Source organism: Pteropus medius, unplaced genomic scaffold, assembly GCF_902729225.1.
Source record: "Pteropus medius unplaced genomic scaffold, Ma_sr-lr_union100, whole genome shotgun sequence".
NCBI lineage: Eukaryota > Metazoa > Chordata > Mammalia > Chiroptera > Pteropodidae > Pteropus > Pteropus medius.
In genome coordinates this window covers 21,324,656-21,351,753 of record NW_024350319.1, presented here as the reverse complement: position 1 = coordinate 21,351,753, position 27,098 = coordinate 21,324,656, and the positions used below count along the sequence as shown (strand labels likewise).

Sequence of the window (27,098 nt, the reverse complement as noted above, 5' to 3'; positions counted from 1 at the left end):
CATTCATTAACTAAATAAATACTTGCAAAGGGCCTCTTCTTAGAGAGAGGAAAGGGAGCTCTAGTTTGTTATGAAACAGTTCAGGTTTTAAGTGTTAAATGTTCAAAGACATCAGGATCAGGCCTCTCAGTGGCTTTTTTTTCTTAAAACAAGTCAGATTCCTCATTTCCTCTGTTTGGCTGGCCCCAGGCAGCAAACTGCTACTGCATTTGGAAAGTGGTGTTCAAAAATCTCAATTTGAAATCAAGGGCATGCCAATTTAAGTTCACAGTATACTGTATGTATGAAGGGGGACATATATTTACATTATTTTGCTACATTTGTAATATCTTATAGAATAATAATACCTAGAGTTAGCTCATCCTGATGAATTGTAGAAAAATAATAGAAGTTCCTGTGTCATAAAGATGGAAGGGAATTGAGGCTGGTTGAACCCCATGCTAGTTCTGGTGACTCAGAGCAGTTGAAGATGAAAGTGAAAAAGAGTATGTCAGCCTTATCTCAGAGCCAATGAAGTGTTATATAAGGATGCTGTTTTCTAATTAGTATACAGAAAACATCTATCCAGAAATCTTCCGACTCTTGGCCTTGGCCCTGCCTCCTACGGGCAGGCCTCAGCCAGCGTCTTTTCCCGTCCTTCTGGGCTGGAGCAGCCTATGAGTAAGGAGTTATGTACAAACCCCGGGGCCAAATTGTACCTTATTACCGTGATTCAGGAGAAAAGAATTCTAATGAAAAATTTCAGAGGACTGGGTTGAGCTAATTCATGGTATTGTCAGATCTTTCTAAACTCAAGAAAGGCCCAGTAAAATCTATTATTTCTGTTTGTTACTCAACTTGGAATCTATTGGAAAAAGCTTACAAGAAAACCTCCGGAGAGTATGTGCTGGTTGAGGAATTTATTCCTGAGTGCGCAGTGGCCTCTGTTTACTCTGTGTGAGGCTGGTTACCCTGAGGCCTTGGGCAACCTTTCTCCTCCTCAAGAAGCAGGTCTGGAGTGGCAACTTTGGACTTTTAACCCTTTCTGCAGATGGTACCCAGGCAACTTGGTGGAGTTGATAGGGGTGCAGATCTCAGAGCTGTGAGGGATCATGAAAGACATTTTTAAAGTTGGGAGTAAAGCCTTCGCATCAATAAATAACTGTATTTTTTTACTGCTTTATTTGTTTTATCTCTTTACACTTTTATTTTAGAAAGTAATTTTTTGCTACAATGTCAATAATTACTGGCATATCCCAGTTAAGTTGTAAGATATCATGAATAATGTTATAACTAATAATTATTAGTTACAGCTAGTAATTAAATTAGTGACTTTGAAGAGTGATTTTCTTTAAAAAGGTAAAACAAAATTAAAAGTTACCCTAAAATAACTGGTTATTTGTATTAAATGTATTTGAATGGGAGAGGGAGGGGTTAGGATTGCCCTTGATAAAATGAAAAATACACAAAATTTATAGCACATCATCTGTTTTGCCACCCATGAGCATGGTACTCCCCCACCCCGGCCATTTATTTAAGTTTTCTTTCAGCAGTGCTTTTGCAGTTTTCAGTAGTCATTTTGAAGACCATAGTGTGTCCAAAGGTGAATGGTGTTCATCATGCACGTCTGTTTCATTAGAATCAGGTTTGAGAACCTCTGTTTTAGAGCTATAATTCAATCTCCTTCAGACTACTCTTTATTAATAATGATGAAAACTAATACTCCCTTTGGCCACCTAGAGAGTCAGCGCAGTCACAGATAACTTAGGCCACTTGCTAAAGTGAGTTATTGGCCTGGCTGGGTTTTCTCTAAGTTGTAGGAACTCAGAACTCGGTGTGTACTATAAGAAATATGTTCTTTAGCTGAGGCTGAAACTGGGGTTGCTGAGAAGGGTTATCCAGAGCATCCCTTTACTGTGGTAAAATGAGCATTCCTGTTCCTTTAGGCTAAAGGACAAAGTTATGGCAGTGTCAGCACCTGAAGATTGAAAGGGCCTGTGTGACAGGCCCTTGGGTTTTCCCAGATTTTTGCTAGAGCACAGTCACTCGAGTGAGGCTTTGTTTGGGACTCGTAACCAAAACATTTTGTAGAGATTTTACTCTCCAAATGTGAGGAATGCCTGAGGACTTCATCAAGACGAAGAGTGACTTGGTCTGTCACATCTTTATTTAGGAAGAGTAATATTCTCCTACAATGTCCAGTCTTTTAGAGATGTATTAAAGCCAGAGAGTCAGGATCGTTGGTAGCTGTGACCTTGGGCTGTGGGTTCTGACATGGGTTCAGGCCCCAGCTTTGCTTTTTGCAGGCTGTGTGATGATTGCCTCAGCATCCTCATATGTAAAATAGAGATATCAATACTACCTACTGTACTGTGTTCTTGTGAGGATTATAAATGAGATGATGCATATAAATCAGAGGGTCATGTTTATTTTAAATGAAACTATTGAAAATAATGTTCTTTGAAAATGTTAGCATGGTGAGTATATTTACCCAGTTTTTAAAGTTGTAAGTCTTATGTTTCAGGCCTATTTTTGGTACAAAAATCAGATCTGATTTTGAAATACAGTGTTGTAGGTAAGACAGACTCTGTCAGTGCCCATTTTTTAATTTTCTGTATGTTCTGCTCAGAGCGGTACAGTGATGTACAACAGTGGCACTGAGGATTGGGGCTGGGGGCAGACAGGAGAACACAGAAACAACGGAGTAAAACCACCTACGGGTGATTTTCCTGATCCGTGTGATGCCTCTGGTTTCAGTCTCACCCTGACCACCCTATTTAAAATTGTAATCCTGCTCAACCCCTGGTATTTCTATTCCTTCTTATCTTGCTCTATTTTTTTTTCTCATAGCACTTATCACCTTAATTAAAACATGTTTATAATTTACTTTTTATGTCTACTGCTAAAGTGTAATTTCCATGAAAGTCAAGTCGGTTTGCTTTTTCTCTGGTGCAGCTTTTCCCATATATATGAAAATTCTCAAGTAGAGGAGTCTCCATGTCTTCCTTGTTCTTGCTTGAGTGTGATCTTTGAGGGAGAATGCGGGGACAGTTAGTTCACTGATGAATCCCCAGTTCCCAGCACATAGTGGGTGCTTAATATTTATTGAATAAATCAATAATTATAACCTTGTCTCATTCATAAAGTACAATAAAGAGAAACAACTTTGCTAATATAATAAATCTGTTTTGGGGGAAAGAGGCAGTATTGGGATGAAGGCTATCCCATAAAGTCTGGGCGAAGGGAACACTGTCTTTTCAGATTCTTGGGTAAAACAGTGTGTGACCTGTGGTAGTTGTTTTAAAGACGAGTATTGGATCTGTCACTAGGTTGTTATGAGTCTTTGACAGCAAGAAGCTATTGCTTCTTGGTAAACATTCTCTGAAGCCTAGTATAAGACTCTTTAGTACTCTGTATGTTGGTCAGGGTAGTGGTGGTGTATTTCATTGAGGTGCTGATGGTTAATTCTTTAAACTAGTGGTTCTTGCAAAATGTGGTCATGGACCTGAGATCCTTTTCAGGAGGTCTGTGAGTTCAGAACTATTTTAATAATAATTCTAAAATGTCTTTTTTCACGTTAACATTGCAACGATAGTATAAAAGCAACATTGGATAAGATAGCCGGTGTCCGAGCAGGGGTTGAGGCAGTGCTTCATTGCCACATACCAGTTTCATTTAAGAATGCTATTGATGAAGCAGTAAAAACTCTCAGACACACGTCTTTTTCATATTCCGTGTGATGAAATGGGAAGTATGCACGTAGCACTTCTCCATGCCAAAGTATAGCGGTTATCTTGAGGAAAGGCACTTGTACAGTTGTTTGAACTGTGAGCTGAACTAGTCTGTTTTTCATGGAACACCATTTTACTTGAAAGAATGACTGACAAATGATGGTTATCCAGAGTTTGGTATTTGGCAGACATTTTTTGAAAATGAACAAAGCGGGCCTGTTATTTTAAGGAAAACAACTGACACTATTTGTTGCCAATGATAAAATTTTATTTTTTGAGCAAAAATCAAAGTTTTGGAAATCTGATATCTATCACCATGACTGTGACAGTTTCTCAATAATTAAATACTTTTCTGATGAGATCAATGGAGATATTAACATATGTGATTTTGTTTTTGAAATCGTATAAGAAATATGTCAACATTTGGAATATTTGCATAACTCAGTGAACCATTATTTTCCACATGACCAATACGTGATGTTACAAAATTATGTGTGGGTAAAAGATCTCACAGCTTGATAGTACAAGAAAGAGCAATTGATTTTTAAAAACTATATTTTGAGATAATTTTAGACTTATGGAAGAGTTGCATAAACAATGCAGAGAGTTCCCATATAGCATCACGTTATGATAACATCTTATGTGTCTATAGAACATGTCAAAACTAAGACATTTATCTTGGTACATTATTATTAATGAAAGTGTAGAATTTATTTGGATTTCACCAGTTTTTCCACTAAGGTTCTTTTTCTATTATAGGACTCAATTCAGAATCTCACATTGCATTTAACTGTCATGTCTCCTGTTCTCCAATCTGTGACAGTTCTGTCTTTCAGTAACTTTGGCACTTTGGAAGAGTACTGGTCAGTTGTTTTGGAAATGTCCCTAGATTTGGGTTTTTCTGATGTTCTCTCATGATTGCATTGAATGTATGCATTATTGGGAAAGATACCACAGAGGTAATGTGCCCTTCTCAGGGCCTCGAATCGGGGTTACATTGTGTTTATATGTCTTATTATTGATAATGTTAACCTTTATCAATTGGTTAAGGTGGTGTCTGCCAGAATTCTCTGCTATAAAGTTACTACTTTTCCCTTTGTAATTTTCTCAATATTTTAGGGAGAGCAATGGATTTTAATGTAATGAGGTATGGAAAGTTCATATGTGATTCAGATCCCACATTGCAACTGACCTTTAAGAAATGACTATTGAATGAATTTAGATACAATATAAAAGAAGAAATAGCCACAAGTATATGAAAAACTGTTAAGATTTGCCTCCCCTTTTTAATTACATATTTGTGGTAGGCCAGATTTGTTCATATCCTTCAACCAGAATAATGTATCACAACAAATTGAATGCAGTAGATCTGAAAACCCAGTTGTCTTCTCTTAAGCCAGAAAAGAAAGAGATTTGCAAAAATATAAAACAATGCCACTATTCTCACTATAAATTGTTTTTTTTTCCAGGAAATATTTTTTGTTAACTTGCTATGGGTTTATTATTGTTGGTTTTAAATGAATTAATAAATATTTTTAAAAGATCTCAATTTTTATTTCTATTGCAGTAAATGTTGATAGATATTATTCACCCCAACAGAATCTCTTTGGAGTCCTCAGTAATTTTAAAGCATAAAGGGATCCTAAGATTTAAAAAGTTTCAGAATAGCTGCTTTCTGAATGAAAGAAGAGTTATCTTGGAGTCTAGGGTGAATTTTGTCTTCTGGCCCAAATGAAGATTCAGTGAAGGACTTCACTATGGGTTTTGGCTCTGTCCCTCAGCATCTTAGTATCAAGTTTTCTCACCTGGAAGGTGAGGGAGATTGGCCTGAGGATCTTCAAGTTTTTTTCAGCTCCCAAATGCTATGATTCCAAATCACTGGTGCTGTCAAAGATGCCATCTGGGCAGCATGAGCATTATGGAGCAATATAGGTGATTCCTAGAGTGTGATATTTGTAAGGTTAATAATGAAGAAGATCATATCTAGAGGATATGACATGATGACATTTGTGAAGCTGGGATCTGAGCCTTGTTCTGACTTTCTGGGCCTGTAAAATTATTTCTTTCACTATCCCTTCAAAAAACTAATTTTAACTGTGATTGGATTTTACTATAATGAATAAAGGAAAGATGTTTAATTCTTGCTGAATATTCTTGTTGGTTTATTTATATCAAATTAAGAAGTGCAGGATTTTCTAGAATTTTTCTGTTATAATTTTCACAAGTTAAAAAGTACATGATTTCCTAGAATTTTCTGCTCTTCTGTTCTCTTTGTGTGTGTATATGTAAACTTCTTTTGTGTGAATATTTATAAATATTTATGTAAATCATTTTTGTTATGGTTCTTAATATACCACTGATGTCCATACTGAAGCAGACTCAGGTTATAATATCCATTATATACTTATAATCTCCATGAAGCTAATTAGTTATTTTAGTACTTGGTTTTTAAAAAATTTAAGACTCTTTAGGCATCATTAATATTTATAAACATAGACCAAAAATATGCCAGCTGGATTGTATTAAGAACTAACCATTTTCTCTTTTAGTTTTTTTTTTTATTAATTTAGTTTTTATTATGGTGATATTGGTTAATGAAATCCAGTAAGTTTCAGGTGTACAATTCAACAGTAAGGCATATATATATATATGCATGCAATATATATATTGCATTGTATGTTTACCACCCATAGTTAGATTTCTTTCTGTCACCACATATTTGACCCCTTTTACCCCATCAGCCTCCTCCCTCCCCGCTCCCCCAACCCTCTGGTAACCGCTAGTCTATCTAATGTTCATGATTTTTAGTTTAAATGGAAAGAGACTTGATGGCTTTAATGAGGGAAAAATGAGGAAACAAAAGGGAAAGGGAAGCCAATAGTATATTGTCATATTAAGTATCAGTCTAAATCAGTTTTTAAACAGGATTCTGCATTCTTGTAAAGTAGATTTTGTAATGGAAACTGCCACAGTTGAAGGCCAGCTCTGTCATAATCACCAATTTGGGCATCTCTGATATTTAGCAGAAATATAAATATCTAACGCAGTGTGCGTTTGTTATACTGTCATAGGAAAATTTTGTAATTGATTTTGAGCCAGATTCTTCTAGGGTTTAAGCTACTACTTGGAAATAAGATTTGGAACCTGAACTAACTTTCTAAACACTTATACAATTTTATAAATTACAGTAAAGTAAATTTAGTATGTATTGTAGCTAGAAAAAAATTTGTGATTATCTTGTATCAAAAAGTTTCTTATGGCCATGCTATCCTGAACCAGCCCTATCCCATCTGATCTCGGAAGCTAAGCAGAGTCAGGCCTGGTTAGTACTTGGATGGGAGACCACCTAGGAAGACCGGGTGTTGTAGGTGTAAAAAATAAAAAAAATAAGCGATCGTAATGTAAGCTGACAAGGTCCTTGCAATCTGTGAGGTCAACCAAGGTTTGTCTCGTCTAAAAAATAAAAGAATAAAAAAAAAAGTTTCACTTAACAAATTTCAGAGGTTAAGGTTTAAGTAGTAGTTAGCTATTTTAGGATATTTATGTAACTCAATCTAAGAGAAAAATGCTCCCCAACTCCAACAAGACAGTTTCACAGAGGCTGTTACTTCAGAGCACATACTTGAGAGCCAGCTGCCTGAGTGCAAATCCCAGGTCTGCCACAACGTAGCTGTACAACCTGTTTGCTTCAGTGTCCTCATCTATAAAGTGAAGTGAATAATAGTACCCATCTCACTGGGCTGTCTTGAAGATGAAATGAGATATCATGCTTTAAGTGCTCAAACCCTGCCTGGTACTTACTAAATACTGCTAAGCTGCAGCTATTAGTATTTGTGTGCTATTAAAATTATTGCTTAGTTAACGTGGTATATTTTAGATAACTTATTTTTTCATGACTTCTGAATTTTTATCTCATTAGCAACATTATCCTCAAGTGATGTTTTAAGATAAGTTACATCTGGGAAGATTTTGCATTCGTAAGGCACGCTGCTGGAGTTCTAGATTTTTGGTATGTTGGTATTTTAAGTATCTTTAGAGAAGATCTGGTCCAACTCGGCCTGATACATAAATCACCTTTCTAATATCCTGTTGACTGAGCCCCCAGCCTTGCATGAATTTAAAATAGCTCTGACTTTTGGAAAATTCTTCCTTGTGTTGTGCAGTCCACCTGGCTGTAACCTCCACTCCCAGCACCTAGTTCTGCCTTGTACAGCTGCATAGAATTTGGCTCACACATGACCAGTGAAGTAAATAGATTCTGGACAATTAAGGGTCTAAAAGTGACCAGTGAAGTAAATAGATTAAAGGTCAATTAAGGGTCTAAAAGTGACCAGATGGCGTATGTCAAAGTTGAGGAGCTCAAAGGACTTTGCTCCCTGGTGTTAAAAGAAGTAAGGCTCATATTTGGAGATGGAGTTGACCTGAGCTAGTTGGGAATACATGCAGCATAGAAATTTGTCCCACTGAGCCTGAGGTAGGGCTGTGAGCCAGAGAGGGGAAAGGCAGTGCCTGGGTCCCTGGGACCTGCCCTTACAAAACACCCCCACGCATTGTTGTGCATATCCTTTCCTGGAGGTGGAGCTTCTTTGTGTTTTAAAAATATGACCTCCCATATTTTTTACTCTCTCTTTTTCCTTCTACATAGAATGGAAGCTCCGTGAAAGCAGAGGAGAAACTGCTTACCTTGTTTACTGCTGTGTCTCTAGCAGCTACAGGAACTTGGGATATAGTAGGTGATCAATATTTAATTGATAGAATTAAAGACTGAACATACAAATGTGACTACATTTTCAGTTTAGTGCAGGGAAATAATTGTCACTTTTACTTGTAGGTCATGGCCCATTCTTTGGGCCCGAGCTGAAGGAGAACCTGTCAGAGAAAAGGAAATGAGATCTCAGAAAAATTATATATTATTTACAACTTTCAAACACATTCTGAAAAAAAAAATCTTTTCTGTTTAGATAGGTAAAGATTTCTAGAAAGGAAGGAGAGGTTTCTAATTTTGTCAAAAGCATGATATATACTATGCTATCAGCATTGGGGTTTTATTATTTTTATTTTTATTTTTTTCAGAATTGGGGTTTTAAATCAGCCCAGCTGGATAGCAGCTTCAGACTATAGCCTGGGTGATGTTATATGATGTTATATGTGAGTGCTAATGAAAAGTTTGCCAGAAACATGAATTGTAAAAGGCCATCAAATTATTACAGTGTAGGAGAAAATCGTAATGAGAATTCCAACATATAATGTCCAAATAATTCATTTTTCTGAAGTCTTTTAAAAATTTTCTTACACAATTTGCACAGACTATCTAAGGTGGTAGAAAATAGATGAAAAATCAAAATGACCGCTGAGAATTTACAACAGTTAATTAAGGAAATCCGAGCCTCCTTTTTTCTTTGACGTTTGAATCTCTCATTCATGTTCCAGTAGTTGAGTTTTCCATAGAATGAGGACATATATTTAGGTCAGGACTCATTGGCATATTCCTTGGGATATCTTGATCCAGCATTTTCTCTAGGAAGAAACACTCTTTGATTTGGGAACCAGAAGGCCTTCTAGTCCAGGTGCCACCTGCAGACCAGCTCCCACTTAGTCATTTGACTAAGTCAGTAAGTCAGTAACTTATGAAGTCAGTAATTTTCCAGACTTTGAGTGAGTTACTTACCATCATTCTACCTCAGTTTTTTCATCTATAAAATAGAGACAATCGTAATATATCTCAAGGTCATTTTGAGGCAAAAATAAGTAAATATAAGGCAAGTGCTTAGAATAGAGCCCGGCACATAGAAAATATCCCTAGAGAATATTTTTATTGTCAAATGTGGTTATTTTGAGGGTAATACAGTGGAAAATAGATAAAAGAACTTTGAGAATTTAAAATCCCTATACAAATTCAGAGAGATATTATTTGTCTCCATGATGACCTCAGTATTTGCGAAGTTCTTTCCCATTCTGGGCCACTTGCCATACTTCATTTACACTTGCCTGTGTGAGGTGTGGATTACTTTCTAGGGTGCTCCATTTATCACAAACTAGACATGCTCTGAGGCAAAGCCGTTTAAGTATTAACTGGTTAGAAAATAAAATAACTTTGAATTTTCTAAGCTATACCTTTACTTGGAATTTGAACTTTGCTGAATTTCTAAGTAAGGGGGTAAAAAACTACTCTCTTCTCTTCTTAGAGTCACAGTGTTCATAGGCAAGTTGAAAAAAATAAATAAAAATTATAATTCTGAGGGGGAAAAGGTTTTTTTTTAATTATCTACATTAATCAGATTTCATGGATGTTGTCTTAATTATCACTTTGTCTCTGCAGAGAATGAAGCAGATTTTGAACATGCCTTTTTTTTCCTTAAAATATATTGGCCATTATATTTAACAGGCTTTGAGGTTTTTTTTTTTTTTTTAAATAGAGATTATTAATTGTGAAGTTATTTTGATGTTCAGCAGGCAAAGGAAACACAGTACTTTGTGTAAACAGAGGTTACTATGGAGTCTTTGAAGTCTAAATTATTCAATTATTTGCCTAAGGACAAATTTCTTGACTGTTTAGGTTTCCTCTGGCCTGTAATAAACTACAGTGGTGAGACTAACACAAAAACATCCTATGTATGAAACATTTGGGTCCTGTTTGCAAAGCATGTTTGATCCAAATTGTCAGGCCTACCTTTGAGTTACATTGAAGAATTAGGGAACTTTCATCCCATTTTCTCCTCCTGTAGGGGTCTAATTGGCTTATGGTTGATAAAGACAGATGCATGTTTATGGGAAAGGTATACATTCATTTTGCTTAAGTTTGAAATGATCGCTTGTCTCTGGAACTGGCACTGGGACCAAAGAATGTTTATTACTTCCATGTTTTTGACATGGAAATGGTTCTGAAAGATATTCAGTGAGTTTTATGTTCAGTTCTATTCTGTAGCTTATTTGAACCCCAACCAAGGTGACTTGGTTTTGTTAAGGCCAAAGGGACCTGCCTTACAGAGTCATCTGTTTTTATAGCTGTTTTGTTTTTTTCTCTCTCTTTCTTTTTTTTATCCAAAAGCAGCTACCTTGAGGACAAAAGCTCCTTTTGCATAGTAAAAGACAACTATTACTGATCTTAGCAAATGATCTTACCAAGGACATGGGCAGGAACATATGTGTTTTCAGACACAAGTTATGCCTTACACCGGCTCCACTTGTATTACTGGTCAGGCAGATTTGGGGGCCCTTGGACAGGGTTGCCTTGGGAAGGTGGAAAGACAACTGATGGTTTATAACTTAGAAAGAGCTCGGGACTCCAGTCTAGAAGTTTTTGTTTTTGTTTTTTATTTTACCTGTGTGTGCCAGGTGGGAAGTATAATGTGTTTCCTGCTGCGGGGATGGGGAGAACGGTGTCCCACCTCTGTGGAGAAGGTAGAAAGCATCTGATTGGCACATGTGATTCGAAAGGGTCACAGGTCCAACTCCACATTTACTTTTCCAGATCCTTCCCTTTGCGCTGAGCTCCGATCCTGCCCCCCTCTCACACTCTGGGGACTATAGAAGCTGCAGGAAGGAAGTTGTCACTCCTTATGCCCTTTACTCTTCCTGTACTCCCAGGCTGACATCTGTCAGGTGGGTCTGGGAGCTCCCTGCAATCACATTTATATTTAGCAGCTTGCTTGGCAGTGACTTCTCAGGGCCTGGGCTCCTGTATGAAGTACTGGCCGTCATAACTGCAGCTCCCGTTGACCCCTGTGCACAGAGACATAGGACCCCATAGCCCCAGACCGTAGAACCCAAAGAAAGCTCTGGTTGACCTCTGCTGTTGAGCAGCTGCTCCTCGCACCAGTCACTGTGGCAACTGGGCTCTGTTTATGGACATGAACGAGGCCCTCAAGCCCGGAGCATTCACACCATGGACAGAGCTCCCCCTGGAAATACGCTGCCTGCCAGATTGCCAGGGCTAAACCAAAACAAAGACGTACCAAACAAAAGTAGCCAGGGGAGTGTTCTGCCCTTAGGGGACACGTCCCATGGCCTAATTGCCCCAGTATCCTCCTTTACCAAGCAGAGCTATGTCTGGGTGAGGTTATCTTAGTTATGTCAGAGAAAGAGGGAGCCAAAGATCCTGGTACTTGTATGGGCGGTGTTTTGAGCGCAGGCCTGGACTCGAGCTGTGGGTTTAGAAAGAAGCTGTGTTCAGTACCAAGGATCTGACATTTTGAAAATCTTATTTTAGGTTCTGCTTGTATGTAAAGTGCAAAGCTATTTTTGCATCTGTACCTTAAGAATGGACCCATGTCTGGAAACTGAGTTTGGAGCTTGTCCTCTTAGAGTCCTTGCTTTCACAGTGATGGTCCTTTGTGTCCAAAGCACCCTTGGTTGTTGTAAGTCCCCATGGGAAACAGTGAGCCGTGGACACATTTGAGCACACTTTGAAACCCAGAACTTCTTTGAGGGGACTCCTAGCATTCTTAGGTTTTATGATTCCGTGGATGGACTCTTCCAGCATATGTGTCCTTTGCCCTCACTTAGGTATTTCACTGAGTACGCACATAGATAAAACCGTAGTCTACATTGAATGCTCTTAGAATTTTGGAGCTAGAAGGGCTCATAGAAATCATCAAACCACACTCCTCTATTTTAAAGATGCATAAGCCAAGGCTAAATGTTACTCAACTAGTTTAGCAGGGCCAGAGCCAGTGCATGCAGCTTCCGATGCCATTCCAGAGCTCCCTTCCCCACGCCACACCTTGTCACTGTGAGTGTGCTTGGGCTGTGGGTCGGGTATCCCGGTTGGAGAGGTTGAGAGCTGAGTTGCGAACAGAACAGAGATGCTCCGGAACATGATGTGTTCAAAGAAAGAGGGACTCCTTCACATCCATGTAAGTCAGCTTTAGCTTTAAAGTTTAAAACATTCATTCACTGCATTGAGGAGGCCTTGAGGCCTCCCACCTGCTTTTCTTGATCTGATCAGATATTAAGGAATTGGAGAGTAAAGGGGAAGAAGGACCTGGGATGGGGATGCTACTGGTTGTGTGTGACTGCAGTGAGAAGAACATAGGCTTACACCAGAGTTCCTTCCCGGAAGAATTCAGATCTACCCCAGTAGCCCTTTTCTCCCTCACTTCAGCAGTATGTCCTGGAGTTTGAACAGCTGCCGCCTCTTATGCAGGTGACCCATCCAGAGGGATTCTTCGCTGTGAGAAGGGAGTGAAGCTAAGTTCACTTGCTCCTCCTTCCATACGTAGGCCCATGAAATTACTGAGTGGCTGCTACTGTTTGCTCATAATAATTCCGTATGAACTGTCCTGTTGATAAACCAAACCAAACCAGCAGTAGTTTTCCTTTACCTGAAGGTTTAAGTGAAAGTATAGCCACAAATATCCTGTTGGTTTCCATTGATCTCAGTGCTGGATGTTTGTACATTGGGCTATGGATTTGATGTTTCCATCCTGTCTTGGCTGAGATGCTTGTGTGAAATGTGAGTTTGCCATTTGACATACTCTTCTTCCTCTAGCTGGTTGGTAATGAAGCTAAAATACTGATTGGGTTCATTGATTATATTTGAGAGTTCGTCATGGGTGTGAATATTGGTATAGGTGAATCCCGTGCTTCACTCTGAGTAGTTGTCATCAGGAGAAGAAGTAAATTTTTCCAGGTTTATTCTGTAACTGTCGTGTTCTTTTAGGGAAGGGATTAGGAAGAAGATAGTTAGAATTTGCCCTGTGCTGGTGCTGTCAGGCTTTGAAAAGTAGACCTCGGGGTGAACTGAAAAGCCAGTACCCTGGACTAGATGAAGCCATTTACCAAAATAATGTTCTGGACAGTCTGGCAATGAACTGGTTTCTCTAGTATCTATTCACAGTTAGTCAGTGAGGTTAATAACAAGTTAGCTGAGAGTCAGTGCCTGCACTGGCCTTTACCCACTTGCATTCTGGACAAGGGTCAGAGAAACCGAATAGATTTATTCATTCAGTAAGCAGTGAATAACAGCAGCCTTAGCTATAAACCAACTCTTTTCAGCTTTTTGATGACACGTACTATTATTATTGTTAACGGGTTGACCAAAAAGTGAACGTGGAAGGGTAAAGGCTTTGTTCCTCTCTGTCTAACACTCAGATATTCTCTCCTAGTTTTCTGTTGTCATTTAGTAAACATTTATCTGCCTGCTGTGTGCCTACATTCATTACTCTTAGTTAATGAATGATCTTATGCAGCAGGCATACAAAGAAGCCTTAAGAAGGGGAGGATAATTGGGATCTTTTGTGTCTCTGCCTGCTCATCCTTTGGTGTCTTCAATCAGGGAAAGGAAGTAGAAGTCAACTTAAATTAGTTAACTTTGGTAATAGCAGTTTTAGAAAAGGTTTGGTTAAGGAAATTGAAACTATTGACAAATAGGAGGTTTGGGGATTATTGCTGGAGTATTTTTTTATTCCTTCTAGCCCAGGGACTTTGTCTCAGTTACCACTGATAATGGACCCTTTTTATGTTTAACTATCTTGTCAGTAAGTCACTGACACATGCTGAGAATAGAATCCAGTACCATTCCATGTTGTAATCACCAGTCCATACACGCCCCACTGGTTCTGTTGTTATGATTGTTGCTACGGTGCTTAACATCAAATGCCAGCCGTTTGCCCGGCACTTTACGTTACACCTGTAGATTTTCTGCCCCAAGCAGCTTACCTTCCTAGAAGCATGTAGTACCTTTTCCACATTGGCACCACAATGTGGTAGAGGGCAAGGGGCAGAAACCTTCCCTCAGTGGTCCTTGCTTGAATCAATAAAGGGAACTATATCTGTTTTAATGGGGAAGGCTTTTATTTAGGTAACTTTTTTTTTTCTGTTAAATTCTGCATTTAAAAATATTTAGGGTTGAGTGTAACAAGAAACAGACCAACAACTCTGTTCATTGTTTTCTGTTCTTTCAGAACATGTGACTTGCAATGGTTGACGATGTGGTAGTCTCTGAGGGAGGAAATGAAACAGAGATTTAGCCTCTAGTCTCCGCTCTGTAGATGCTTCCTGACCAGTGAAGGAAGAGAAAGTATCAGTTGACATTATCACGAGTTTTTTAAACTTAATGGTAGAATGGAGAAAATGGAAACTTGAACTAATTTCATTCAGTTCTTAGGTTGTTTTGTCTCTCCACTCTACTGGCCATATGGTCATCTTGACTGAAGATGGGTCTGCTAATGGTTTTAGGAATGACCTTCATTATGTCTTAGGGCTGTGGACGTGTTCATAGTTCCAGGAAGACCGATAACTGCCTTCAGCTTTCTTAAGAGTGAGAGATCCCTTTCCCCCAAACTAACAGCATGCCTCTCTTTGCATTCATTGGCTAAGTTGACTTAGCCCTGCCCATCCTTGAAGCAGTCACTGGCGGAGAGTAAAGGAGTTGCTATGATTGGTTTAGACAGATCTGCTGAAAATCAATCACACTGCTCACCAGAGGGGCCTCTTGCCAATGTAAATGTGAGCAGACCTTGCTGTATAAGAATTGTCTGCAAATGTGGTACTACACTATGTACCCGCTTCTCCTCACTCCTAGAGTACAGCTTTTTAAGGCTAGCTCTGTCTTACTTAATATTTGTGGCCACCATACCTAGCACATTGTAGGGACTTAATATGGGTTTGAACGAAGTGAATGAAACAAATTCCTTTGTGTTTAACTGTTATCAAACATTCCTTGAAATAAGTGGACCATTGACATCCAATTGTTCATTAAATATTTTATAACAGCTTTATTGAGATATAAGTCACATACCATATAATTCACTCAAAGTGTACAGTTTAATGGTTTTTAGTATGTTCACAGATTGCGTAACCACCACTGCAATCAATTTTAGAACATTTTCATCAACCCAAAAAGAAACTCCATATCTGTTAGCAGTAACTGCCCATTCTTCGCTCCCCCCAGACCCTGCCAACTACTAATCTACTTTCCATTGCTGTGGATTTGCCTGTCCTGGACATCTCATATAAAAGGAATCACACAATATGTGACCTTTTGTACCTGGCTTCTCTTACTTAGCATAATGTTTTCAGTGTTTGTCCATGTCGTAGTATGTATCACTACTTCATTTCTTTTTATGACTAAATAATATCCCTTATTATGTATATACTACATTTTATTAATCCATTATCAATTGATGGACATTTGTGTTACCAGTTTGGGGCTATTATAAATAATGTGAATAATGCTGCTGTGAACATTTGTGCACAAGTTTTTGTGTGGGCATGTTTTTATTTCTCTTGGGAATATATACCTAAGAGTAGAATAGCTGGATTATATGGTAGGTAATTCTATGTCTAACCTTTTGAGGAACTGCCAAACTATTTTCCAAGGTGGTTGTACCATTATACACTCAAAGCATAACCTCTACAGTTATGATGGTTCTAGGTTCTCCACATTCTTGCCAACCCTTGTTGTCTGTTGTTGTTTTTTATTAGAGCCTTCCTAGTAGACATCACGTGGTTTCTCATTGAGGGGGTGCATCAATTAAAAAAAAATGTTTAATTGGATGTGTCAGAAGCTCTCTGTTAGGTGTGAAGACATAGAGATGAGTAAACTTTGAACCTTTCCACTTTTCTAGCCTCTTCTCTTTCACATCCTTCCTCTTAATTTATGTTTCAAAAACACTAAATGATTTTGTAGTCTCCACACTATCATGTTGTTTCTTATCTCTAGGTCCCTGCTTGTGCTCTTTCCTCTACTTAAAATGTGCAAATTAATACTAATTATGTTACTGGTTAACTCTTACACAACCAGTAAATCATAGAGCTGGCAGTCTGGTACCAGACTGTGTTCTTAAAGATTGTACTATATGTTTTTTTCTTTTAAAATCAGTTTTATTAGAATACAGTTTACATAGATTAAATTGCACACTTTTTAAGGGTACAGTCTGATAAGTTTTGATTGACATATATATCTATAATCACTATTGTGATCAAGATAAAGAAGATGTACATATTTTTCTATCACCTCCCTCCAAATTCTTTTGTGCCCCTTTGTAGTCAGTGTTCCTGGTCCCAGGTACTTAGTAATCTGCTTTCTGTCACTATTAGATTAGCCTTGCCTATTCCAGAATTTCATGTACTTTTTTGTGCCTGGCTCCTTTTGTTCAGCAGGATGTTTTTGAGAGTCAACAACCAGGTCGTTGCCTGTGTCAGTAATTTATTCCCTTTTGACTCGGAGTATGTCCCATTGCATGGATGCCCCAATTTGGTTTTTCAGCCCTGTTGATGGACATTTGGGTTGTTTCCTTTGAATATTGTGAAAGAATGGTAATGAACATTTGTAAATATATCTTTTTTAGTGACATATGTTCTCATTTTTTTGAGAGGGAGGTGAATATGTAGGAGTCCAATAGCTGTAAGTATGTGTTTAACTTTATACAAAACTGCCACCCTGTTTTTCTATATTAGAGGTACCTGGATTGATTTTAATACAGATTTGTCTTTTCCTTTCACTTTTGCCTGGGTAACTTCAACTAATCCTTTAGAACTACCTCAGACACTGCCTACCTGGGAAGGCTTTTTTGACCCTTTCATCTTTTCCTTCTGTGAGGTGGATTAGAGAGGTTCCATATTCCCATAGCATCTTGGTTATTGAAATTGTTCACTTGCCCGTCTTTCCAATTAGACTGTGAGCTCCTTGAAGATGGAGAAGGCATTGTTATTTCTGTATCCCCAGGTTGTTGGGTGGTCTTTATTATCTAGGTAGGTGTTTAATAAATGTTTGTGAACGGGTGACTGAATTGGATATTATTTGGCTGATAAGAGAATTTATGGTCCTGTAAGGGAGGTAAAAAGCAGGCATGCAAATAAGTGTAATATAAAGTATAAATCAACAGAATTGAAGAAGAAAGTCTGTGGGAATTCAAAGAGAGAGATGGGTTTAATGGAGGGTGGGGAGGATTTGAGAAGGTTAATAGTGAGGTGAGATTTCAGCTGAGCTCCCAAAGATAGATTTAGGCTGTAGACATATTATTGTACATTGATTCTAAAGGGATTTGACTCAAACATCTGTCCCAAAAGATTGAGGAGGCTGGAAAATGAAGGCTGTGTTTGGGAAGGTCACACACTAAAATTCATCTGTTTTGTGAGGCTTTGCTATTCCCAGCCTACAGCAGGCACTAGGGGATACTGAAGTTATTTTCTATTTGGCAGTAGAGGAATATGAATACTATGTTTGTCTGTCCATCAATCAATTATTTCTCCAAATTCTAGTTTTCTAGACTGGAGGAAAAAAAGCTTTTCTAACACTCCTTTCCTCTTACTCTATGATGTGTTAACAGTCACACTAATCACTCCATTGCTAAGTCCCTGTCTAGAAGGTTGTCTGATCTCTCTAGTCCCAACCACCTGGCTGTACTATTCAGCATGTGTTTGTTCACTTTTCTCCTATAGTACATGTGCATAAATTTTTAGAGATGGAAGCTTTCAAATAATCAAATGATAGGCAATCATTTGACAGATGAGAATTGATCTTGAGACTCAGAGAGTTGCCTGGTAAATAATGGTAATAATAAAAGCTGCCATTGATTGAGCATGTAGTATGTGGCATACACTCCCCATGATAGCCCTGAAAAGTGTAGATAAGTCCCTGTTTTACAAAAGAGAACACTGAAGCAGAATCTCAGGTGGTACATGGCAGGGCCAGTAGTCAAATCCAGATATCTTCACTGCCGCATCAGGCAGGACCCCAGGTTTGCAGAGTCACTGACTGCAGAGAAGGAGGAAGTTGGGCCAGAGCCCGCAAGGAGAACAGAAGCTGTTGTCATACTGGGGTGGTTGTTTTTTGAGCTACAAAAGGTGCTGTTCCAAAATAAGACGTCCAAAGCAGAAAACTAATCAACCAGCATTGGCTTTATCAGAATTATTTGTATGATAAAGTAGGGCATATATTTTTAGTTTTTAATTATACAGATAAAACTGTTTTCGTTATACAAGTAATACTTAAAAAACATTTGCATGGTAAAGAGTTGAGTATTATAGAAAGCAGGGAGCGAAGTCACAGTTCCCATCCATCTTTCTGATCCACCTTAGGTAAGTACTATTTATAGTTAGAATTATGTAGTCAATCCTTTTTCTGTGCACTTATATACATATGTATGAACAGATACACATAGTTTTAGGGGAGTTAATAAATTGCATTATTCTTTCATATTCTGCATTTTGAAAAAAGGTTAACAACATGTCATTAAGATTTTTCTGTTAGTACAAATAGTACTATTTTAACTGCAGCATATATATTTCATGGTACAGATGTACCCTCATGAATGTTTAGGTTATTTCTTGTATTTCCCTATTGTAAATACTATGGCAGTTAACACCTATGTGTGTAACACTGTAATACCTCTACACTTATGTTGTAAAGTTATGATGTAATACAGTTGGTGTATTTACAATTGTACCAATTACAATATGGTATAATTACAGTTATAGCATTAATACCTTTACAGAGATGTTGGATTCCTCAGTTGCTACCCAAACCTAGCTGAGAAGACTGCAAACGTTTCAAAATGTTCCTGTGGGTCTGTATTATTGGACAGTCACATCCTCTGAAAAGTATTAATTGAGCATAATGATTGCTCTAGAGGTAAAAAGTTAGTAAGTGCTTAAATATGTGCTAAGTACTTTCTTATGTATTATCTTATTTAAATCTTTTAACAGTTTTATGACTGTTAAAATATACTACTATTCACCATTTATCTGAAACCAAGACTCAGAAAGATTGTGACTTGCATAAAGCGACATGGCTTCTAAGAAGTCAATTTAAAATTTGAACCCTTGTCTTCTGATTACTGAGTCAGTGTCTCTTTCCCTGTTGTTCTGAAAGTGGTCCATTCTCTTCTTAAAGACTTCAAGGAGAAAGATTATAGAAGGTAACATGTATTTGAAATAATGGAATCGTAGCATGAGTGGAGAAAGGAAGAGTGGGCATCTTCAAATTGGGAGAGTTGGTGAAGCCTCTACCCCTGTCATCAGGCTTGGAGGTGTGATTCATGACTTCAAGGGCTGTGATAGTGGCAACACTGAGAATCATTGGTGCCCTGACAACAATGTCCTGCTGTTGTTAGCTGTGGATTTATGTGTATCACGCTAAGAAAAATAAATCACTGCCAGCAAAGGCTATATGTTTAGATGCACCCTATTCTTGGAGGCCCGCTCCCAACAGGAGAATGGCCCTCAGTGAAGGAATTATCTCAGCTTCCTTTAAATTTTAATTTCTATATGTATCAAAGGGTTATTTTCAGCCTGTAGAATGGCTCTTTAAGAAGTGGCTCCTTTTACAGGGACAGTGGAGTTAGATGATGGCTGAGACTTGTTCGAGCTCTTCCTGGACCCTTTGTTTGTAGATCCCCTGAAGTAGGTGTGAGCCTTTTCCCCAGAGGCAGAATTTCAGTAGTTTGGACAGAGGAATCACTTCTACTCCCTGGCAAACTGACCTATGTTCATGGATCGTAGGAGGATCTTGTTGGCAGTAAAATAATAAAAAAAATGTAAAAATAAGTTATCAAATGTGTTTGAGAAAGAAAACTAAGAAACTCTGAAAACAACAGATCACAAACCCATAATAAGAGTAAATGGCATTCTTATAATTAATGTGTCAGCATTTTTAACAGATGTGTACTCAAGTGTGCGGTGATGCAGTATGTATATAAAAGTCAAAAGCACAAATGTAGTTAATGTTTACATTAAACCTCCCATCTCCAAAACACACACATAAAAGGTCCCACTTGTGTATGTGTAATTACATCTCTGAATACTCCCTTGGTCCCTTTTTTCCCCTCCTTTCCCCAAACACATATTTTGGTTACTTCCCTAAAGATACATGATATATATGAGGGAACATACTCAATTGACTCACACCTCTCTGAGTAGTATATAAAGTGCAATGTTTTGAAACACCAGGGACACAGGTCTACCGGGAATCTTAAATGCTGGTTCTCAGCCACAACTGTGCTGGAATGAAAATAGAAAACAATGAGGCATGTGCAGAGTCAGCTTTTCTTTGTGTCTCAGCTCAGCAGTTTTCCTGCTGTCCTAAACTTTTCTTTAAAAAAAAAAAAAAAAAGGCCAAGGGAAAAAGGAGAAAATGATCCAGTTAAAAAATTTTCACAGTGAAGAGTGAAAATATAAAATAGCAGCTAGAGCTGTGGGGACACTAATAAAACATCAAAATTGAGTTCATGGTGAAAAATCTCACGTACACACAACACAGTGCACACCTTGCCACACACACAAATGCAAATGCGGTCATGGATTTCTGTGGCTCTGTGGTACAAGTTGTACCTCGTTATCGTGAAGCACAGATTTTATTTTTGCTTCTGCTGCCCGCTTGCTGTGGAACCTTGGCAATGTCAATCAAATAATTCCATTTAACAAATATTTTTGAATGCTTAAATTCTCTTCAACAACTATTTATGTATGAGTCCCTATCTAGGTGCTGTGGAAGATTAATAAGAAAACACTTTTCTCTGACTTTAATAATGCTTAGGTGCTGGAGGAGGTCATGAAGACCACACTCACCTTTGCAGCTTGGTGCTATGATGTGTGCCCATGAGAGAGGAACCCGCCTGCTGCAGGAATTCAGAGGAAAGGGCAAGTTTATGTGTAGCTGTAGAGGCAGTGAAGACCATCGAGGTGGGCTTTAAAGTCTGGGTGGGCTTTCAGCACGTTATAGACAGGGAATGAAGATTAGGTGCCAGAGCTGGGGAAGCATGAAGCCTTTCTAGACAACCAGGCCCCAGAAGAAAGTGGAGCTCTGTTGTGGTAGGTGCTGATCGCCAAGCTAAACTGTCCCTTAATTTCTCTGGGCCTCAGTTTCCTCATCTGCAAAAAAAAGACAGTTGAGATTTCTTTTTTGTTTCAGTGTACCATAGAAAGAAAGAGAGTATTATGTTTGTAGTGTAGGCATGCAAATTGCATTGGTCTTATGCCTCAGTGGTTGAAAACAATTACGTTTTTAGCCCTTTATGAAAAGTAGACATCAGAAAGCTTTCTCTCCTGGCTCCACCCTACCTTTCATATTTTCCCATCTTTTGTTAATACTTTTAACTATAAGAAGGATTTGCAGAAACTTGTTTGGTAAATAGGGAAAAAAAACCCCTAAGTGATGTCATGACTTTTTCATGAATGGTACAGGAATCCAAATTTACATACTGTAGTTTAATTGAAAGCTTAATTAATAAAGTATTATTTTAAATATCTGTAGATGCATCTGTAAGAGGAGAAAAGCCAAGACACAGGAGATGTGAACATAAACTACATTCACATTTTTTCCTTGTTATCAGTAACATCCTTCAGAAAGTACTGATTAAAACTGAAGGCTGTTTCCAGTTCTTGATTTACTTGCTTCATAGCGTACCAAGTCAAGGCTGAGCTGGGGCCACCTTCCAGAAAGCACAGACTTCCTTTCTGATGGGAAATAATCCGTATTTTGTTTGACCTTCAGAATATTCATGGCCTTGCTGGAATACATGGGTCAACATTTGTCCTGGCAAGGCCAGGGCAGTTTAAGATTGGTGTCCACAGGGGTTGCTTTATGGGTAGTTAAAAGCAGCGGGAGTAAGGTGACTATAGTAATTTAGATATTTGTGTACTTTCCGGCTTAAAAATCAAGCGAGTGATTTAAAACAGGCAATATTTGAAAACAAACAAACAAAAAACCACTTCCTACAGTTCCTATTTGTCTAAACCTTTGAGAACCTTGTCAAGGTCAGAGTGTTCTTTTGCAAGTGACCTTGTCATGAAGAGGGGATTACATCTCGTTTATTATACCATGCTAATACCTGCAATCCCATTCCAAAGTTTGTCAAATGACCTTGGAAAGTGCAATTCTCATGCCTTTTGAAAAACATTTTCTTTATCATGTTTTGTAAAAATATCGTCAGATGGCTACGGATTTGCATAACTGGAGTTAGGCCTTGTGGTAGTTCCCTCTCCCCCCCAATCTGGCCAGAAGTAGAATCCAAAGCCTAAGGTAGAGTTAAAAATTATTGTTCTTATTTTAAAGCAAGTATATAACTAGAGTTCTTATTGTATACTGGGTTCTTAAGTTCTTAGTGAGGCCAGTAATTCTCCACTCCTTAGGGCCACAGTTTGGTTCTGTCAACTGTGTAGTTGCAGAAATGATAAATGATAAGGTACTTAGGGATTAGATGAATTCATGTGTGGTGACATGAGGATGTTTTCTTTAATAAGAATATCCTTTATATGGAAGTAATTGAAAATAGTCATATCCTTATACAGTTAAAATCCTGTATTACTTTAGGGGGAAAAAAGTAAAATAAGTATTTGATATCCTGATCGTGTAAAGGGATATAAAAGAATGCATGTCATTTAATTTCTTAATGCTTCATTTTGCTTTTGATGTGCTCCCACTAGGTTAAAGTTACACTTGAATGTTAACACTTATCATGTGAGTCTGTAGTTTCAGTTGAGGCCAGTAGATGGGAACCACAATCTCTAGTGATTTTCAAAATGCACAGTCCCTAAAGATGAAGAGAGCCCACAACTGAAACAGGTGGCATGGTCAATTTAAGTGAACATTTAGGAATCCAGGAAGAATCTGCACTACCTAATCACTGTCAGGAGTGATTCCAGCACCACTGCTGTGCCACAGCCCATGTTGTTGGCTGTTAATTGTATGTTTGTTTGCTGTTCACTCAATTACAAAAGTGAAATACTGACTGATAAAAAATAGTTATAAAAGAATATGTTATACAGAGTCGTTTAGTCCAAATTTATATGTATTTGCTAACTGCAGTTGAGAAAACAGGAGTGGTAAGTGAAGCTCAAAGGTTAGGCATGAAAAATAATTGAGAAAAATGAGTAGAAAGAAAGAAAAATTGATGTTTTGATAATCTTTGTCAAATGTTTTCTCAAAGACCAGCCTCAGATTTAAAGTATTATGCAGATGTAGGTTTTGGCCTCCAGTAGTTTTCTGATAGGAATTCAGCCTTGAGTTGAACTTTGAGATAGGTTATTTTCTTTGCTTTTTTTCTTTTTAATTACTAAGCGACCAATCTGTTGTAGTTTGTTGATCTATTTTCTCCTCTTACTCTCCTTCTATTGCTTTCTGCATGAGCTGCTGTTTATTCTGGAATGCTGGGCATCCACATGCAGAATTAGGGTTTGCCTGCCTTTGTCTTAACCAGAAATGGAAAAAATCTGACCCAGTATTTTAATTCACAGTTTAAGTGGACTCAAAGGGATTCTAATCCCCAGTTATTTGCTATAAATTCTAATTTATAACGCTCCATTTCTTTGCGTAATTAATATGCTAGTTCCCACTGTGGAGGCATCTCCACTCTGTCCTTGCTTGTCTTCTTCCTTAAGGGGTTTAAGAAAGGTCTGATCACAGCCAGCTTCTTTCCTTTTCAGTTGATTTTGTGACACAAAGTCCAAACTTTTTGTTAGGCAAATCCAATTCATTAATTTCTTCTATAGGTATCTCACTTTTAAGATTATACAGTAGTGGTCCCCAACATTTTCGGCACCAGGGACTGGTGCTCCTTTGAGGATCTAATGTCTGATGATTTGAGGTGGAGCTGAGGCTGTGATGCTAGCGCCGGGGAGTGGCTACAAATATAGGTGAAGCTTTGCTCGCTGGCCGGCCGCTCGCCTCCTCCTGTACTGGTCCACGACCCAGGGGTTGAGGACCGCTGTTATAGAATACTCTGCTATCCATTACTTTAGTTTATTTTGGCAAGATAGGTAGTATTAGCCCAGTTTATTGGTGAGGGAACCAAATGAGGTGGCCTAGGTCAAGTTTGTGGCAGATCTGAGACTAGAACCCAAGTCTTAAAATTGCAGGTTCACCCTTCTTCCCTCTATGTTCCTAGGGTCTGTATTATAAGTGGTGAGATTCTTTTTGGAGGGAGTGGGGAGTGGGTTGGGTGGTGAGGAGGAACAAGATTCTTTTCTATTGTTTATTTATATATTTATTGGTAATACTTTCATATTTATATGGAGCTTCGCAATTTAATAAAAAAAAAAATTTCAAATGCATGATCTCATTCATCTTTCTAACAGCCCTGGGCATTAGGTAGAACAAGTAACATCTCCATTTTAAAGATGAGAAAACAGGCTCAGGGAAGTGATAGGTTATTAGGATTTGGAGCCCTAGCCAGACAGGGCTGGACTAAGACCAAACTGAATGGAATGAGCTTTTCTTTTCTGTAACATACATGGAGCCCCTATTGTGTGTCAGTTGATGTGTTAGATGTTGTGGGTTCAGAAATACTTATTTTAAAATTAGTCATGGTATAGAAATTTTTAGAGCTGGGGAGCGGTGCTGCGGGTTGAGGAAATCATTTCTCTAGCATGGAGGAGGTGGTAAATTTGGAGGACTTTATGTTATAGAACTGTAGCCAGATACGTGTTTATTTTTGTGAGTGCCTGTTTTATTTGCTGGTTTATTCATTCCTATGCATTAGGATAGAAAAATAAATAGAGTTCTCTTTTGGCTCTCTGAAATAGTTTTTATATTTTCTGGAATTTCCTCACTTATTGTCCTTAATATTCCAAAGTTTTATTATGACTCATTTTGGCCATACCATAATAGAATAAGTAGGTGTAGGCCTGTTTGAAGAGGTTCATTAAGTAATTTGGGGGAAATATATTTTTGAAGCCTGTAAATGTTAATTTTTTTCTTAGTTTTGAGATTTGTTTCATGGGTGTCAGTTCTGCATATTCTTGTATATTTTGGATGGGAGAGGGTGAAAAGTTAGGAATTCAGCAAGCATAGTTTAATTTTTATCTTTGGCTCAAGTACATAGTTTTACCATAAACTACTGAAAGTTTCCTGTTCTTATTTGATAAAAAAGTGCACTTCCATTCATTGTTTCCATGCAACTTCCTATACTTTTTACAGTAAAAAAGGTTGAAATCTAGGATAAATTATGAGTTATCTCTGAGGTAAAGAAATTGTTTCATTTTAGAAAAGAGCTTTAAAAACTGAGCCTCCCTGACTCTGTGAAACTGCAACAGTCCTCACGATGTGCCTTTCTTTACATAATCATGATTTGCAGAATGTAGTCTGGCTGGTACATATAAACAGGAGAAGGCAGGGAAGATTCCCATGTCATGACTTGATTTTAGAAAGCTGTAGATGTTATCATTGCATGGTAGAGGGGCTTTTTGAGTGGCCTTATTGAATGCTTTCTTTGTGAAATGGCACTGTCCAGCCTGCAGCCTGCCCTGCACTATGTTGGACACAGCCGATCATTGGTACTGACCCAAAACAGGGACTACTGATTTCCATGACGGTGCCTGCTAGCGCTGATGGGAGAGTGAAGACAGGAAGGAATGGTGATTACAAGTTCCACTGAGGAACTACAGTGGAAGAAGGTGCAGATGATGCCAAACTGTAATTAATCTGGGATATGCAGGTTAAATATCTCTTCATCCTGAAAAATAAAAAAGAGGGGGAGACACCATGAGACCTTTTTTCTAGATTTAAATATATAGGTCTAGATATAATGACCTAGTCATAAATTTGCTTTCTCCTCTTCTTGAAAAGATAAACTTTCTAAAATGCTTGAAGCCTTATGGTGACAGGAGAGTAGAGCTTTTAGCACAATTTTTGTGTTCACTGAATTCCCAATAGTTCACCTTATGCACCTTAAGCAATGTATAAGCTTCACTTTCTTTAATGGCTTGTCATTCAAATTAGATTAGTATAGACACTGTTGCTAATATTAGCCACAACGTTTGGTGAGTTACAAGAAAGGTAGCTGTCAAGAGTTTATATAGATTACTCTGTAGGCAGGAAGGTCCTCATCGAGCTTGTTAACTTAGAATTGAAGGTGAAAGATGGCATGTGATGGCCTTGAGGCAGAGACACAGGCCTGTATCCAGAGTTGAGAAAAATGGAAGTAGAGAAAGTACAGGCAAAACTGTAAAACATAGAAAGATGGGACCATCTGTTATAGAGATAAAAACTGAAATGCCAACTTTAATAATCTGTAATTAGTATTCATAATGATGGCCCTAGGTCCTCAAAAAATTTAGTAAGTGATATATTGGGTGCTCGAAATATTTAAGATGGCCAAGAAATAATTATGTATGTAATATGTTTTAAGTAAATTTCTCTTTAAAATGACTAAAGTTACTTTCTTTGTTGAAAAGAGTAAAGTCTTACTTATTTGGAAGATCTGCTTATGTGAGATACCTTGTTATAAGTCAATGCTGAATAAATGAGATGTTTATTGTATGGTGGTAAGGTGGTTCTTTGGGCCAGATGAAGTAAGGTGGGAAGAAGGGGATATGATATAAAATACTGAGAGGAGTTAATTATTACTTTAAATAATGGATTAGTGTAGCTTTGGTACAATTTTCTGTACAAAGCTTGAAATAAAGCCTTTTTTGTTTTAGAAATTGGCATGCAAATAAAATTGGATT

General features: G+C 38.0%; 1 protein-coding gene, 1 long non-coding RNA gene and 1 pseudogene across 2 annotated transcripts in view; all 3 read left to right on the top strand.

Moving 5' to 3' along the window:
• The window catches only part of TGFBR3 (transforming growth factor beta receptor 3), a 179,380-nt gene that overhangs the window by 32,721 nt on the left and 119,561 nt on the right, over positions 1 to 27,098 (top strand). The window lies entirely within an intron of this gene.
• On the top strand, positions 1,308 to 26,461 carry LOC120583330 (uncharacterized). The gene is made up of 4 exons (XR_005647772.1): positions 1,308 to 3,406; positions 16,220 to 16,225; positions 21,585 to 21,599; positions 26,451 to 26,461. It is a non-coding gene; the product is annotated as an uncharacterized LOC120583330 (long non-coding RNA).
• LOC120583439 (uncharacterized) lies at positions 6,963 to 7,081 on the top strand (annotated as a pseudogene).